A 15,736-nucleotide genomic window follows, 5' to 3' on the forward strand; every position below is an offset into this window, starting at 1 on the left:
TACTCATGGGCCAGTGACTTCTGGTTCTCTCCTTAGTAGGGGCGAGTTGAAAAGTGGAACCGGCCACGGAGAAGGAATGTTGCATTTTCAGAATTCCACCTTCCCCAACAGCATTGAGTGAAATACACTCCAATATCCGTAGTATGGCTGCCGTCATTCTACCTGAACATACCAGCCGCCTTACGTCCTACTTTAGCCGTAGGACATATTAGGTGGGGATGACCACCTTTATGATTACACTTAGGTGAGATAATCACTCCAAATATCATTCCCAAAACATTCCACAGGCTTCTAATGATTGTTCCACTCCATGAATACAATGGCACCAAACACTTAGGAATGTTTCATGGTATCTCAAGAATTTCTTTTCAGAGCAAAAGACATCTTGAGAGATTCTTCCTTTACTACAGACAGAAATGAATCAAACGGGTATCCATTTTCCTTCGGTTCAGTTGCTTTTGTTTCTGTCATCCATAGAAAAGGAAGCACATTTAAGAAGACATATTTCAATTACACCCTTTTTCGATCAGACGTGGCACTTTGCACACTGAAAGGTCCGGAATTCAAGAACTGCAGTGCTGAAATGCATTGATGACTTTGCCCGCCGCCAAACTATTAATTTGGTAACTTATTCTCCTGGAAGTACACTAATTAGGGTGATATGTTAACAGTAACACAAAACCAGTTGTTTTCCATGGGTTGATCGTAGTTTGCCACAAGCATGCCTCTGCTCGAAAAGACCGAAAACAATTTCACATGAAGAAACTGGTTTCCTTCTTCAGTCAACAATTTAAATCAGCGCTTAGTTGTCGAAGATTAAATGCAAAATGTATTAAAGGCACCGAAACCATTTTTAATCCTTCTTACTTAACTACAGATACTCTTTTATTTAATTTTTGGTTTCTTTTGTTAGATAAAGAGAAAGACTTAAAAGAAAGGAGAAAGGCAAAGATTTCCAAAAACAAAAACAGAGAGAAGAGCATGAAAGCAAGTATAGAAACCATGTGGAAGTAAGTATTGTGGGATAAAGGTTTTCAAAACAAGCTTCAGGAATTGTCTTTGAAAATACAGTAACAGAGAAAAAATGAAAAATTAGCAGATGCCAGTAGGAAAGTCTGGCCCAATTCTCGTTTACTTAAGAGAAATCGAACAAGATTAAGCGTTTAAAAATAGAGGAGGGCAAAACAGTCATGTGTAGTTTTTGTCTTCCTCCAGTGCCTCCTCTTCGCTATAATTAATCATTTACCCCAAGAGCAGACCACCGGGGAACCGCATTGAGCTAGGACAATTCAAAGCCATGGAAGCCAGATCAGGCCTTACGGGTTTCCCCATTGGGGTTGGGACCCGAGCGAAAGGAAGATAATGGTCTCAGAGCAGCCTCTGGTGGCTAAATGTCAAAAGCTCAAGAAGTCAGAGGCCACCTCACTGGTGTTCTTAAGACTTTGTGCAAATGGAAGTTACTATTTAAACAACGTTAAGCCCAAGCCCGTAGCCCAGAAGTGACTTGGTCAGAACTGAGATTAATTCATTGATCTCAAAAACTATCTCAGATAAGGTGGAGTTTTGATGCTGACACACCGGGCTATTCAGACAACAGGTACCATTGCCCTTATAGTTGGACGTCAAACGGTGTTACATACAAAATTATGTCCAACTTTCCGAGTATCTCAAATAAATGGTGGGCTAGTGATGACTGACACCTGAAATTAATTTAAAAAAAATTTTTAATGTTTATTTATTTTTTGAGAGAGAGAGAGAGAGAGAGAGAGAGACAGACAGCAGGGGAGGGGCAGAGAGACAGGGAGGCAGAATCCAAAGCAGGCTCCAGGCTCTGAACTGTCAGCACAGAGCCCGACACAGGGCTCGAACCCATGAGCCGTGAGATCGCGACCTGAGCCGAAGTTGGACGCTTAACCCACTGACCCGCCCAGGCCCCCCTGAAATTCATTTCAATTTTTAAGCAATTTTAATTTTTAAGTAATGGCCATTTTATTTTTTTTTTTAATTTTTTTTTCAACGTTTTTTATTTATTTTTGGGACAGAGAGAGACAGAGCATGAACAGGGGAGGGGCAGAGAGAGAGGGAGACACAGAATCGGAAACAGGCTCCAGGCTCCGAGCCATCAGCCCAGAGCCCGACGCGGGGCTCGAACTCACGGACCGCGAGATCGTGACCTGGCTGAAGTCGGACGCTTAACCGACTGCGCCACCCAGGCGCCCCAGCAATGGCCATTTTAAAGCAATCTAAATATTTTCAATTCTCAAAAAGCTCTGCGTATGAGTGCGGGTGTGTGTGGACGTGTACGTGTGCCCTCTGTCCGTTAGAAGTATTTGGGCGCGTTTTCTTGTCACAGCTTTCCCAGCTGGAAGACATCTGTTTAGGACAGAGGCCCATAAATTCCATCTGGTAGACTCCCCGTTGAGCCATCTCATCTGGGATGTTTCTAAGGGCCCCTCTCCCACAGTCTGAATCCTAGGATGTCACCTGTGTCAAACGTCACGTCCAAAAAAGTGCTGCCATCCACAGCATCATTTCTGAGTACCTCACACTGACACGGTAGGTCAGCATGTCCTGTTCAAAAATCCAATCTTTGCAACTCTTTTGTCAATCCAAAAGTGTTCTGCAATCAAAATTGGATTTTTTAAAAGCAAGCGCAGAGCATCATGAGCAAACGCACTGAGGGCAAGTGGCAAAGGAAGGACAGAGTTCTCTTATAGAAAGAAGGGTGATTAGCACGCAATCATTGACCGCTGTTTGTTATGTACCAAGCACTTAGCTATGCACCTGAATAACATTAACTCATTAAAGCGTGTCCCTTAAAACCACACTCATGAAAGAATGCTGTTGCCTACTCTGAGTAACAAAAGAATCAACTCTTGGGGCACCTGGGGGGGACTCAGTCAGTTAAGCGTCTGACTCTTGATTTCCGCTCAGGTCATGATCTCGAGGTTCATGGGTTCGAGCCCCGAGTTGGGCTCTGCGCTGACAGCGTGGAGCCTGCTTGGGATTCTCTCCCCGCCCCCCCACCGCCTCTCCCCCACTGGTGCTTGCGTGCTCTCTTGCTCTCTCTCTCTCTGTCTCTCAAAATAAATGAACTTAAAAAAAAAGAGAATGAACTCCTAAGGAAAAAATGTGGCACTTAAACTCCAGTAGGAGACCCTTCCTTTATTCTTCCTCTCAGTTCACTATTTTCACCTTCCCTAGGGTCTTGGGCCCAGTCTCAACCTTATCTTTACTCCCTCCCTCCATGACGCTTCTTTGTCATTACACGTATGTTTCAGTATCGGAACAGCTGAATGTTCAATTGTTCCAATACTCAAATATTTTACGTAGATGAGTATTGGAATTTATCGATCTCTAAATTCAAATGTTTGAGAATCGGGATAATGGAACATTCAACCGGCGGCGGTGCGAGAACCCAAGTTCGAGCCAGTCTCGGTCTGGCCACGAGGTCCCGTTGTGAATTCTCTGCACTTGATGAGTTCCTTTTCAGCATTTGTCAGGTAACCTAATTAGTATAGCTCAGCTATTCTTAGCTCCAGAACAGGGTCCAAAGTTCCCATGACAGTCACAGAGCACAATTTTCAAGCGTGACACAAAAACGTTCCTCCCTTCCAACCTCAGAAAGTGAACGATGCACAGATGACAGGTGGAAATAGTTGGTCTCCGAAGCCCAGTTTGCCTGCAAACCTCTCTTGCTGTCCTGATTCCAGTGACACTCGCTGTCTGCCATCACTCATTGAATCGTGGATCCCGTTCTATCTTGCATTAGCCTCTCTGTTGTTATCACCCTTCTTGAAGCCACACATCTCTTTTGAACTTCTTCCCAAATGCTGCGGGGACAACCGCATGACAGTCTGCTCTCCGGCTTTTGGGCCACAGCCACGTGTGAAGGTGGGACGGTACAATGTGACCGAAGGCCCGGCCGAACAGGGAGTCAGGAGGGCTGGCTCCCGTTCCCTCCGCGCCACCGGCAAGCTCTGTGCCCTGGAGCACTCTGGTTACCTTCTCAGGGTCTCAAAATCCTCAGGGAGGCAGCAAGGGGCTGGACTCCACTCAGATAAACCGCTGGAGTTTACTGAACGCCACATTGCAGGCCTCGGAGGCGCCACGTCAAGCCTCACGTTGCTATCTCTTCCTCCCACTGCCGCCACGGTACCAACTCTGCGTGGGCTTCAGCCAGTTTCCCTCGGGTGTGGCTGACAGCGTCTTGCCTCTGTGTGTACCAAGGATGTCTCGATTCCTGCTCTGGGGCTTTTCCAACAGGGCATGAGCCTCCTACAGCTCAGCTCTCCTGGAAGCGCAGCGCAGAAGCTCAGGGGTTGACTCTCACGGGGCCACCCAAGGCCGAGGGGGTACAGGAGCCTCTTGTCCCCAAGGGAAGTCCTGAGACGCATTCGGTAAGCTCCTCCGAACACTCCCTGGGAAGAACCTTCGTTGCCCACGTGGGAGCGGCCAACTCGACGATGCCTTTGGGCTGGCTCTCTCACCGTCTCCGACACGTCCCAGTCCTGCACGGCTGCTCCCCGAGAGCACTTCCCACGCAGCCTTCCGGCAAGGAGGCCGCCTTCAGGATCTGCTCCGGGGGGACCCAGGCTAAGAGAAGTGCCTGCTCTACATCAGACATGTGCACCCTTTCCCGCTCTCAATTGTGATGGCCCTGCAATTGCTTGCTGGCAGGGTTCGCTCCTGCCCAGTGGTCCCCGTAATAAGAACAGGCTGGGACGAGGCTGAGTGGCCAGGATGACTGAAAATTACTTCCAGCTTTTTGCCTGACTTCAAGAGGCCACTGGGCATGCGGTTCTGGTACAGTCCCAGGGTGTATTTGGCCATATCACATGGCGACCTAATATAAATGGAAGGGAACTGTAACAGGGAGCAATTTACACAGAAATAGGCTAATGAGAAAGACCCAGAAACCGCTCCTCTTTCTTTCCACTCCCGGATGTTAAGCAAGACGTTAAGGGAAGGACATTTTCACCTGAATTTCTGCTGAGAACAGGAGAAGTTTTAAAGGGCAGGAGAAAAATTTCTGAAAACCACATTTTTGCATGTTGCCTAAAATGAGAGATGTGTGTCAACTCTCTCTATAGCACAGAACCAAGGGACATCAACAGTTGTTGGGGGTGGGTATTCTTTGTCAATTAAGTTTGGAAACCATGTTAAGCACTTTTTTATAAAGGGCAAGTTTTCTCTGAGCCCTTATTTTATCTTATTTTTTCCCTTATGTTTATTTATTCATTTTGAGAGAGAGAGAGAGAAAGAGAGAAAGTGAGGGAGGCGCAGAAAGAGAGGGAGAGGAAGAATCCCGAGCAGGCTCCACGCTGTTGGCACAGAGCCCGCCTAGGGGCTCGAACCCGTGAACCGCGAGATCAACACCGAGCCGAGACCAAGAGTCGGACGCTTAACCAACAGAGCACCAAGAGGTGCCACTGAGCCTTTACAATGTTAATATAGGTTGCCACTCTCTGAGAGGGAGACTCCAAAAGCAGCATTTCCCGAATTAATTTTTCCGCATAGCCGTTTTCTGCAGGCCTTTTGCAGAACACGGTGTGGGAATAGGCTTAGAGAAATGAAAAGAAGGCTATCTCTTCTGCATGATTTGAACAATGTCTTCACGGAGGCTCTAATAGGTAACTACTAGAGGCCGCTTCTCTCACTGTGATGCTGGCAGGAGACTGTCGGACAAGGTACACGGATGACCTAACCTTGGCCTGGTGATCGCCCCATCTCACCCCCACCCTTCAATGTCAACAACATGCTGGGAGGTGGGTAGCACAGGAACCTTTGCTCTTTATTTATTTTTTTAATTTCATTTTATTATTTTTTCTAATATCTACTTAAAAAAATTTTTTTAATGCTTATTTTTTTTTCGAGAGACAGAGAGAGACAGAGTGTGAGTGGGGGAGGGGCAGAGAGAGAGAGAAAGACAAAGAATCTGAAGAGGCTCCAGGCTCCGAGCCGTCAGCACAGAGCCCGACGCGGGGTCCGGACTCACAAGCCGTGAGATCATGACCTGAGCCGAAGTCGGACGCTCAACTGAGCCACCCAGGCGCCCCAATATCGATTTACTTTTGAGAGACAGAGTGTGAGCAGGGGAGGAGCAGAGAGAGGGGGACAAAGGATCCAAAGTGGGCTCCACACTGACTGCACAGAGCCCAACGCGGGGCTCGAACTCATGAACTGTGAGATCGTGACCTGAGCCCAAGTCAGACACTCAGCCGACTAAGCCACCCTGGTGCCCCAGGAGTGTTGTGTGTCTTTTAATGCTAACTTCAAGCGGAGAATTAGACTCTAGAAGGGTTGATGTAAAAAAAAGTGCTAAAACCTTCTGTCAGACCCCTGAACCTGAACGGTAACAAATGAGAACTTGGAAATGGAAGAATGAAAGGCGTATACTCATTCACGGTACCAAAAACAAAGAGATAGGTGATAATTTGGGGTAGTTTTGATCTTAAGGATACAGCTGATTCTATGTGTCCAAAGCATGCAGCGAGCCTGCTCAGACAGTTCCAACCCTTTGTGTGGGTAACCATGGAAAATGCAGTCATTGCCATTCAAGTGTGGGCCCCGGGTGAAATCATCGAGCATTCAAATGGTCTGATATGTACGTAAAAGAGAAGCAAAACTACCACAAGTCACTCAGCCCATGTTTCATTCCTCATTTTAGGGATTTCCTCCAGTCATCAAAACTGAATCCTCCTTTCATCTTGTACACATCGCTGGGTGCCTATCATCTTTATGAAAAAGTATTGAACAGAATTCCTCACTAATCTCCAAGCCACAGGCTCTGACTATCCTAGTCCTCATTGTTTTTAGCTTCACCTCTGGCAGAAGGACACGAAATGCCACTGCCATAAACTCAGTTTTTAAAGATTTCATACATGGACACCTGAGCTGCAACAACATTGTTGTTGAGAAAGAGACAGAGTACAAGTCGGGGAGGGGCAGAGAGAGAGGGGGAGACACAGAATCCGAGGCAGGCTCTGGGCCCTGAGCTGTCAGCACAGAGCCCGACGCGGCGCTCGGACTCACGAACTACGGGATCATGACCTGAGCCAAAGTCGGACGCCTGACCGACTGAGCTGCCCCAGCACCCCTGTAGCTATCCTATTGTTACAGTGCCTCGGGGACTATGTGACTTTGGGGAGGCCTGGGCTTCAGTTTCTTCACCTACCTGTAGGTTAGAGTAAGAATTAGATGCAATCGATCGTTAACACTGTACAAATGTGAAGTCTGCTGTTCTTGCACGTAGGACACCATGCTCCACACTGGAGATCAAAGCTTGGTAAGATGCTCTTTTCCCTTGAAAAGTGAGTTCCTAGTTCATTGGGTGGAAACCCAAACCCAGAGGAGCAAGCACAATGCATCATCGTATTGTGATCGATAGACTATTGCCTATTAAATAATGATATGACCAGATGGAGACTAAACTGGCCAGCAGAAGATTCACTTTTAGTCCTACCTCTACCCTTAGGTAGCTGTTTGAGGCTCAGTCTGTCCACCCGTAAAGTAAGGGTTGAATTAAATAATTCCCAAACTCCTTTCATTCAAACTCTTGCTCTAGTGTTTCTCATTTTTTTTTAAGTTTATTTATTTTGAGAGAGAGAAAGGGAGGGAGAGAATGCACACATGAGTGACGGAGGGGCACAGAGAGAGAGAGGGAGAGAGAGAATCCCAAGCAGGCTCCAGGCTGTCAGCACAGAGCCCGATGCAGGGCTCGATCTCATGGACCGTGAGGTCACGACTAGAGCCGACGTCAAGAGTCGGGCGCTCAACCAACTGAGCCAGTCAGGTGACCCTCTTGTGTTTCTCATTCTCTGGCTCATTTCTTACGCTTATTTTTTTTTTAATTTTTTTTTTCCAACGTTTTTTATTTATTTTGGGGACAGAGAGAGACAGAGCATGAACGGGGGAGGGGCAGAGAGAGAGGGAGACACAGAATCGGAAACAGGCTCCAGGCTCCGAGCCATCAGCCCAGAGCCTGACGCGGGGCTCGAACTCACGGACCGCGAGATCGTGACCTGGCTGAAGTCGGACGCTTAACCGACTGCGCCACCCAGGCGCCCCTTCTTACGCTTATTAAGAGGTGAGATTGTATCGGGCAGACACTGCTGGTTGACTGCCCTGGTAGCCATCACCCCCTCATCTTTGCTAACAGCACTGTCCTCCAAGTTTTATCAGGTCTAGGGCCGGGAAGTATGCTCTCATGGGAGTCTAAAGGAGTTAACTGGGATTGTCAGGGTCATTCCACGACTTTTGTCAGTGATTGGCTCAGGCATGGGCACGCAAATCACTTCTGACCAATGAGATAGTAAAAGAAGTCTGCTAGTAGTGTTCTAAAAAAAAAAAAAAGGTTTTAATACCTGATTAAAAGGAAGAAAAGGGGGGTGTGCGAGTAAGAAAGCCACTCCTTGCCTTCCGGTATGGGGGGAGCGACGGGGTGATGCCTGGAGCTATGGCAACCATCTTCCAGCCACTTGCTGATGGAAGCTGGCTCAGTGAGAATGGCCGAGTGGGAACCTGAGACACACGAGGATTCCTGATGACACTGTTACGCTAAGGACGTCATCAATCCCGGAACTAACTGCGTTTTAATGTGCGCGGGTGAGATTTTCAAAACAGGCAAATCTGCGTTGCTCAAGCCCCCAAAAGTAGCCAGCTGAAACATGCGATCCCAAAAGCTGAATTACGGTACTTTGAAACGTTCACCAACGCATCCACAAGCCCAGTTTCACATTGCGCGCAAGCGAATTCATGTCAGACCGAGAGGATAAGGTGAGTGAGTGATTCAGGGAGAGAAAAGCCCCTTAACAGATCTGATCTTCAATTTTCTCAGCTGCAAAATAGAATCCAAAGTATATCTACCTCATTGAGACGGTGAAGTGCGTAGAAAGCAGATAGTAATTATTGCTGACTGTTTGATTATACATGAGGAGGCTGTTAGGGCAGAGACAATGCTACAGGGCCACCAAATCCTGTTACGTTTTATTTTTCTTCCTGCACACACAGGAAGACCATTATTTCCCAGTTTCCCACGTGAATAGGTTTCAATCACGTGACTGAGTTCTGGGCTGTGGGAAAAGTCACGCAATCCCCTTGCGGCCTGCTTCCTTCTAATATCCCACGTGATCTTCCTGCCAGCTCCGTGTCATATTACCGTCACATTTCCGAGGCTGGAGACCAAGTCTTCATATTGGCCACTAGATGGACACTGAACGGTTTTATTTTCTTAAAATATTTAATAAGTGTGCTTAAATTTACAATGATCTCCTCTCACTCATGTTTCCTACCCTCCATTTAAAAATGAAGGCCAAAACATAAATACATAAATAAACAACAACAAGGAAGGGGAAAATGAAGAATTAAGAAAGCTACCCCAGAATCTATGTTACAATAAGTATGAGGAAATGGCTTTAAAATATCCGATACAGCTTGCAAGATCCGTGGAGAAAATCTCCCCAGGGAAGCAAAGCAGCTACCCCTTGTGGAGAAAGTCTACCCCTCTGAGCGGCTATTATTTTTGTCTAAACGCCTACGACAGAGAATGGCTGTAAAGAAAATTACGTCCATAGGTGCATCCATTTTTTCCGCCTTTTCCCAAGGACGGCCTAGACATCTCATCTTCTCCTGCAGCTTTTAACACACTTCCTGCATTTCCATTCCGGCTGGCAGGGCTGGTTTAAAGGAAGATGCGTGGTTTATGGGAAAATGCCCGAGGAAATCACCCCTCCTTCCGGTTGGATCACATGACGAGATGTAAGTAAAACGCGCGTGCCTGCTGACGTCAACACAGTTTTCGTTCTCCAAGCCCTATCGTGTTTACGACACCTTCTTTTTGTAAGCAGCCACAACGACCGTTACCATTTATTTTCATCTAAGTAAAAAAGTCCCGAAAATAATTTCTCTACGAGGCACCTAAAAGATAAAGAAGTCTCCGGCATTTTCCAAAGCACCCTGGCCGGCATGATCATTTTGTAATGTGACTTAATGTAGGGCATTATCTTAAAACTTTAGCTCGACGAAAAAGAATGTATATTGGCAATTGCATTTTGATTTTGTATTTCACTTGAAACAGGGCTTAAATATGAATGGATTGATTTGATATAGCTTGACAATGAAAATAATAGTTTTTGAACATTTAATCCTAATAGATCCACCTCACTGGAAGATTTAAAAGAAATAGTCCCCTTCAGTAATAGTTTGCACTTTATAACTTAAAAAAATGCATATTAAGGGGCGCCTGGGTGGCTCGGTCGGTTGGGCATCCGACTTTGGCTCACGCCGTGATATCACAGTTCATAGTTTGAGCCCCGCGTCGGGCTCTGAGCTGACAGCTCGGAGCCTGGAGCCCGCTACCGATTCTCTGTCTCCCTCCCTCTCTCTCTCTGCCCTTCCCCCACTTGCACTTTCCCCCCCTCTCTCAAAAAGAAATAAACACTTAAAAAATACATATTAAAATGAACTGACAGGCTGTAGAGAAGAATACAGAAACTGCATTCATGTTTAAGATAAGATTATGAAAACAAAAGACTTCAGAGGAGGTTCGCTGGAAACTATACTCCCCATCACCTGGGGGTAAAAGGTCATATCTCTCTGCTAATAGGGATACGTTAGTGAAAAAAAATTAATTTTTAAAAAAATGTTTATTTTTGAGAGAGAAAGAGAGACATAGCATGAACAGGGGAGGGGCAGAGAGAGAGGGAGACAGTCATTATGCTTCTTGGTTCATTTGCTTCTGGGCTCTCCATCCAACTAGTTAACGTGCTCTCATATGACCCGTTTTTATGTCCCGTCATGATCTTTTGTGTTTCTTAGCCCCAACTGCTCTATAGTTTGCGTGGAAACTAAATGAGATACTGCAATAACGAGCCCACCGTGAGATATTGTAAATTTAGCACTACAAAGTAACATTACACTAGGTTTAGCAGAACTCATGATAAACTTGCTCCCTCTAACTGGTTTTGCCCATGGCAGCTAAGCTACATTTCTTCCTTTTTGCCCTTGGTTTATTGATGGAAGGCTTGATGTTCTATTCATTTCATGTTGTTAGATTTGAATACTGTGACTAGACCAACTGGAACACCTTTGCTCCTTCCTGTCGGTCCCATCTCCAGCCTCTTAAGCACATGCGACCATCCCTGAAAGCAAATGGGCATTTCAGAGCCAGCCATAAACACAGTCAGATGCTCAGACCAACATCCGATTCCTCAGGAAATGCTATCAATCTTACCTTTAAAACACACCCAGAGGGGCTCCTGGCTGGTTCAGTCAGAAGAGCATGCAACTCTTGATCTTAGGGTCATGAATTCGAGTCCCACATTGGGTGTAGAGATTGCTTAAATAAAATAAACTTAAAAAAACAAAACAAACAACCAGAGGGGCGCCTGGGTGGCTCCGCCGGTGAAGCGGCCGACTTCAGCTCAGGTCACGATCTCACGGTCCTTGAGTTCGAGCCCCGCGTCGGGCTCTGTGCCGACGGCTCAGGGCCTGGAGCCTGCTTCGGACTCTGTGTCTCCCTCTCTTTCTGTCCCTCCCCCACTTGCACTCTGTCTCTCTGTCTCAAAAATAAAATAAATACATAAAAAAATTGTAAAAAGCAACCAGAATTTGATGCTCTCTCATTATGTTCTACTGCTCTGCTTCAAACATCACCATCTTTTCATTTCATTCCTGCTGTAGCTGCCCAACTGGCGTGCCTGCCTCTACCATGCATCACCCTGTACCCCCTCCCCAGCCTATTTAAATTTTGTTTTAATGTGTATTTATTTTTTGAGAGAGAGAGAGCACGCGCGCGCAAGCAGGGGAGGGGCGGAGAGAGAGGGAGACCCAGAACCCGAAGCGGGCTCCGGGCTCCGAGCCGTCGGCACAGAGCCCGACGCGGGGCTCGGACCCGCGAACCGTGAGCTTGTGACCTGAGCCGAAGTCGGGCGCTTCACCGACTGAGCCACCCAGGCGCCCCGCCCCAGCCTATTCAAAAGCTGTGATCCTTTCAAACTCCTCCGCTCAAAACTCTTCAATGGCTCCCATGTCACACCGAGTAAAAGCCAAAATCCACGCAAGATCTCCTCTTCTTCCAGTCTCCCCTGACTCACATGGCCCACACTGAGCCCCTCTAAGTCTACGACAGACACCGCAAGCTTCCATCTCAGGGCCTTTGCACTCGCTGTTCTCTCTGCGTGAGGTTGTCCCCCCGCCAAGGATAACAGCATGATTTGCACCCTCACCTCCTTCAGGGCTCGGCTCAACTGTTATCGTCTTCAGAAGATACACTTTCTGTGACAGACGACCTCCTGGCTCCTCTCTCTGTCATATGTCCCTCTGACATATTGGACGTTCACGGCTTTGTTGTGTGCCTCCTCACGCTAGACTATAAGCCAAATGAGGACAGGGACCCGTTTAATTGACCCTGTAGCCTCAGCATCCAGACTAGAGCTAGACATGTTGTTAATGCTCAGTGAAGATCTGTGGAGGGAGACACGCGTGCTTCACTGCTCCCCACTTCCTGCTTTGGCCCTGGCCGGCCAGGCCCCCTGGCTTCATAGTCTTTCCACAGAGATGCCACGTGCCGTGCTGGCCCGTGAGTTTGTACATCAGAGTATTCGTTGTTCCCCTAGCTTTATATAATACCCTTCGAATGTGTAAGTCAATAAACAAAATGTAGGCTTCATGAAGGCACTAGCTAGTTTAGACTCTAAGTTAACATAGGCAAGATCAATTCAGTAATTCCCATGTCTTGTCTTTTATTCCTACCCTCTGACTTAGAAATCAACTCCTGTGCAAAAATCAAAACCCTCTCTAAAACAATACTGTCGGCACTCGGTACCGTTAACGCAAAAACCATCATAGCACGTTTCTCAGAAAATATTTGCTGTCAACAGTTGGAGAGAAAGTCAATGCTTGCATTAAACTTTCTTATATACATCATCGATCAAAAAGGTAGGGGCACCTGGGTGGCTCAGTCGGTTAAGTGTCCGACTCCTGATCTTGGCTTAGGTCATGATCTCATAGTTCATGAGATCAAGCTCTATGTCGGGCTCTGTGCTGACACTGTGGAGCCTGCTTGGGATTCTCTCTCTCCCTCTTTCTCTGCCCCACTCCCCTTCTCAAAATAAATAAACTTTAAAAAATTTTAAACAAAGGTAGAAATAGGGGCGCCTGGCTGGCTCAGTCGGTGGGGCGTGTGACTCTTGATCTCCGGGTTGAGTTCAAGTCCCACATTGGGTGTAGAGATGACTTAAAAATAAAATCTTAAAAAAATGTTTTTAAAAGGTAGAAATAAAAACTTACATCTCTCTTTTTTTTTAAAGTAGGGACCATGCCTAACATGGGGCTTGAACTCACAACCCCAAGATGAAGAGTCACAAGCTCTACTGACTGAGCCAGCCAGGCACTCCTACATTTCTTTCTTCCTTCCTTCCTTCCTTCCTTCCTCCCTTCCTTCCTTCCTTCCTTCCTTCCTTCCTTCCTTCCTTCCTTCCTTCCTTCCTCGCTCCCTCCCTTCCTCCCTTTCTTCCTCTTTCTTTCTTTCTTTCTTTCTTTCTTTCTTTCTTTCTTTCTTTCTTTCTTTCTTTCTTTCTTTCTTTCTTTCTTTTTCTTTCTTTCTTTCTTCTCTAAAAGAAAGCAGTGTGTTTCTAATGAAAAAGCCAAGAGTTGAAATATGTAAAAGGAAATTGTCAGAAAAATTCCCCCAAACTTGAAAACAACAAAATGTAATTATTTGGTTGATGGAGGCTAAAAAAAAAAAAAAGAAAAGAAATAAGTTTTATGAACTTGTGCCAAAATATTTTGTCATTGTTGAAAAAGAAAATACTTCCCAGCCATACTTTTTAAAGGTTTTGCCTCGTAGGAATGCAAAAGAAAATTTCCAAAAAAATTTATGTCGTGTAATTTGTTCCTGCCAAGCATTCTACTTGAATAGCAGAAGATTCTAGCAATATTTTAATAGGATCGTTCTTCAGCTTCAATGAACTAAACTCCTTACTGAAGTGTCAAAAAGATCTATGCATTATTTCTGTGGTCACTCAGACAATGAATATGTATGGAGAGCATGTTTTATATACAAGGTTCAAGAAGAGAAAAAGTATTCTTAGCAGCGATAGCTCTGGGGAAGATAAATTTCTGCTGGGCCCACTGCATCTTTAGGGCAACTAGATAGAGACATTATTATAGTTACAGTTATACGTAGATAGAAATATAGCAGCAGCCATAAGGAAATCAGTCTTATTCTATACAATAAATTTATTTATGTACTTCCTCTACCTTGAAAATATAATTTAAATAGAGAAAACACGTTTGGGGGCACCTGGGTGGTGTCGGGAACTTTTCCACTAACATGTGACGTGGTCCAGGCTGGCCATCTGGAAGGTCAGACACACGTAGAGCGTAGATCATTGAGGCCATGTAGAAGCATCTTAGCTGATGCTTCCTAGACCAACCAGTCCCCATGACCTGCCAGCTGACTACAGACACATGAGGGACCCCAGGTGGACCAGCAGAAGACTCACTCAGCTGAGTCCGGCTAATTGCTGACCGTAGAATCGTGAGCTAATGATTGTTGTTTTAAGCTACTAGGTTTTCAGGTGGCTTGTTATGCACCGTTGGATAACTGATACACCCTTCTCATACATACACCCGACACAAACTTTCCATTTTTTTTTCCTTAAAAATAAAATAGTTTTTTGGCCATTTACAACCAAAAGAAGTCCTGACTAAAATGGCAAGGCCTCCTGTGCTCACGTCATTGACTTGGTGCCCTGTCCATTAATTTAGTCTGTGACTTAAACCATGTCCCTAAATTCCAATCTTGTCCTTCCAGCCCCTATGGTCCCATTGCCCACCTATGCTCTGTCATCACAAGCCATCTCATCCCTTCTCTCCATGCCTAACACCTGCAGGTTGGATCCCTTCCCGTGGCCTTTGCCAAGGGTCTATACCTGCCACTTCCTGTTAGCTCTTCTCCGTGCCAACTGCTCGAGGATGTGACTCTCCATCTGTCACTGATCACTGGACCCACTGCCACCATTCTGCACTTCTCTGTGCAGACTTTCTCCTCCAAATAGAAGAGCTATCCACCTGTCAACTGCTGACAGCCAGCTCCCTCCCTGGATATTTTTCCCCATTAGGCCCAGATTCCCACAGTCTTAATCTTCTGCTTTATCCTCTGTCTGAGATAGAGCGAGGCCCGGGAAGCGAGGTGAATCTCTAGGAGCTCTCATATCCACAGTAGAAGTAGATGGTAATATGTTTTAAGACAGGTCATGAGGAAATGATGTCCCTTCCTGGTGGAAGAATAGTGACGAGGTTATCACAGGGACTTGTGGAGTGTGTGTGCTGCCTCTGAGGTTGGTAGACAGTGAAGCTGGTTGCCAACTGTATGAACCAGACAGGCCAATGTTCCACTCATATTCCCTTAAGCCTTTCCATTTCTCTGCCTGGCGGCCTGACATCCAACTGGCGGCCTCTACATCTTTGGGCCAGGGAGCTTTCTCTGGCACCGGACCAACCTTTGCTTGCACAGGCAGGCAAGGGGTGCTGGAAAATGAAAGCCTCCCACCTATGACCCTGTAGAGTCCTCATCCAGTGACTGACCAGAGTTGGTGTATAAATACCCCGACTACCTTTTCACTTGGTATCACAGGGATACCTCGGAAGAGTACGGCTCCCAGAGTTCCCCAATAGGATTAGGCTCCATTGCCCACAGTGATAAGTTACTCGGCAACACATTCTTTATTGG

The 15,736-nt window shown here is 46.2% G+C and overlaps 1 protein-coding gene across 3 annotated transcripts in view; it reads right to left on the reverse strand.

Annotated features, from left to right (window-relative positions):
- The window catches only part of MID1 (midline 1), a 588,063-nt gene that overhangs the window by 165,174 nt on the left and 407,153 nt on the right, over positions 1–15,736 (reverse strand). The gene's annotated exons all lie outside the window — the stretch shown is intronic.

Source organism: Neofelis nebulosa, chromosome X (genome assembly GCF_028018385.1).
Source record: "Neofelis nebulosa isolate mNeoNeb1 chromosome X, mNeoNeb1.pri, whole genome shotgun sequence".
In the NCBI taxonomy this organism is placed as follows: Eukaryota; Metazoa; Chordata; class Mammalia; order Carnivora; family Felidae; genus Neofelis; species Neofelis nebulosa.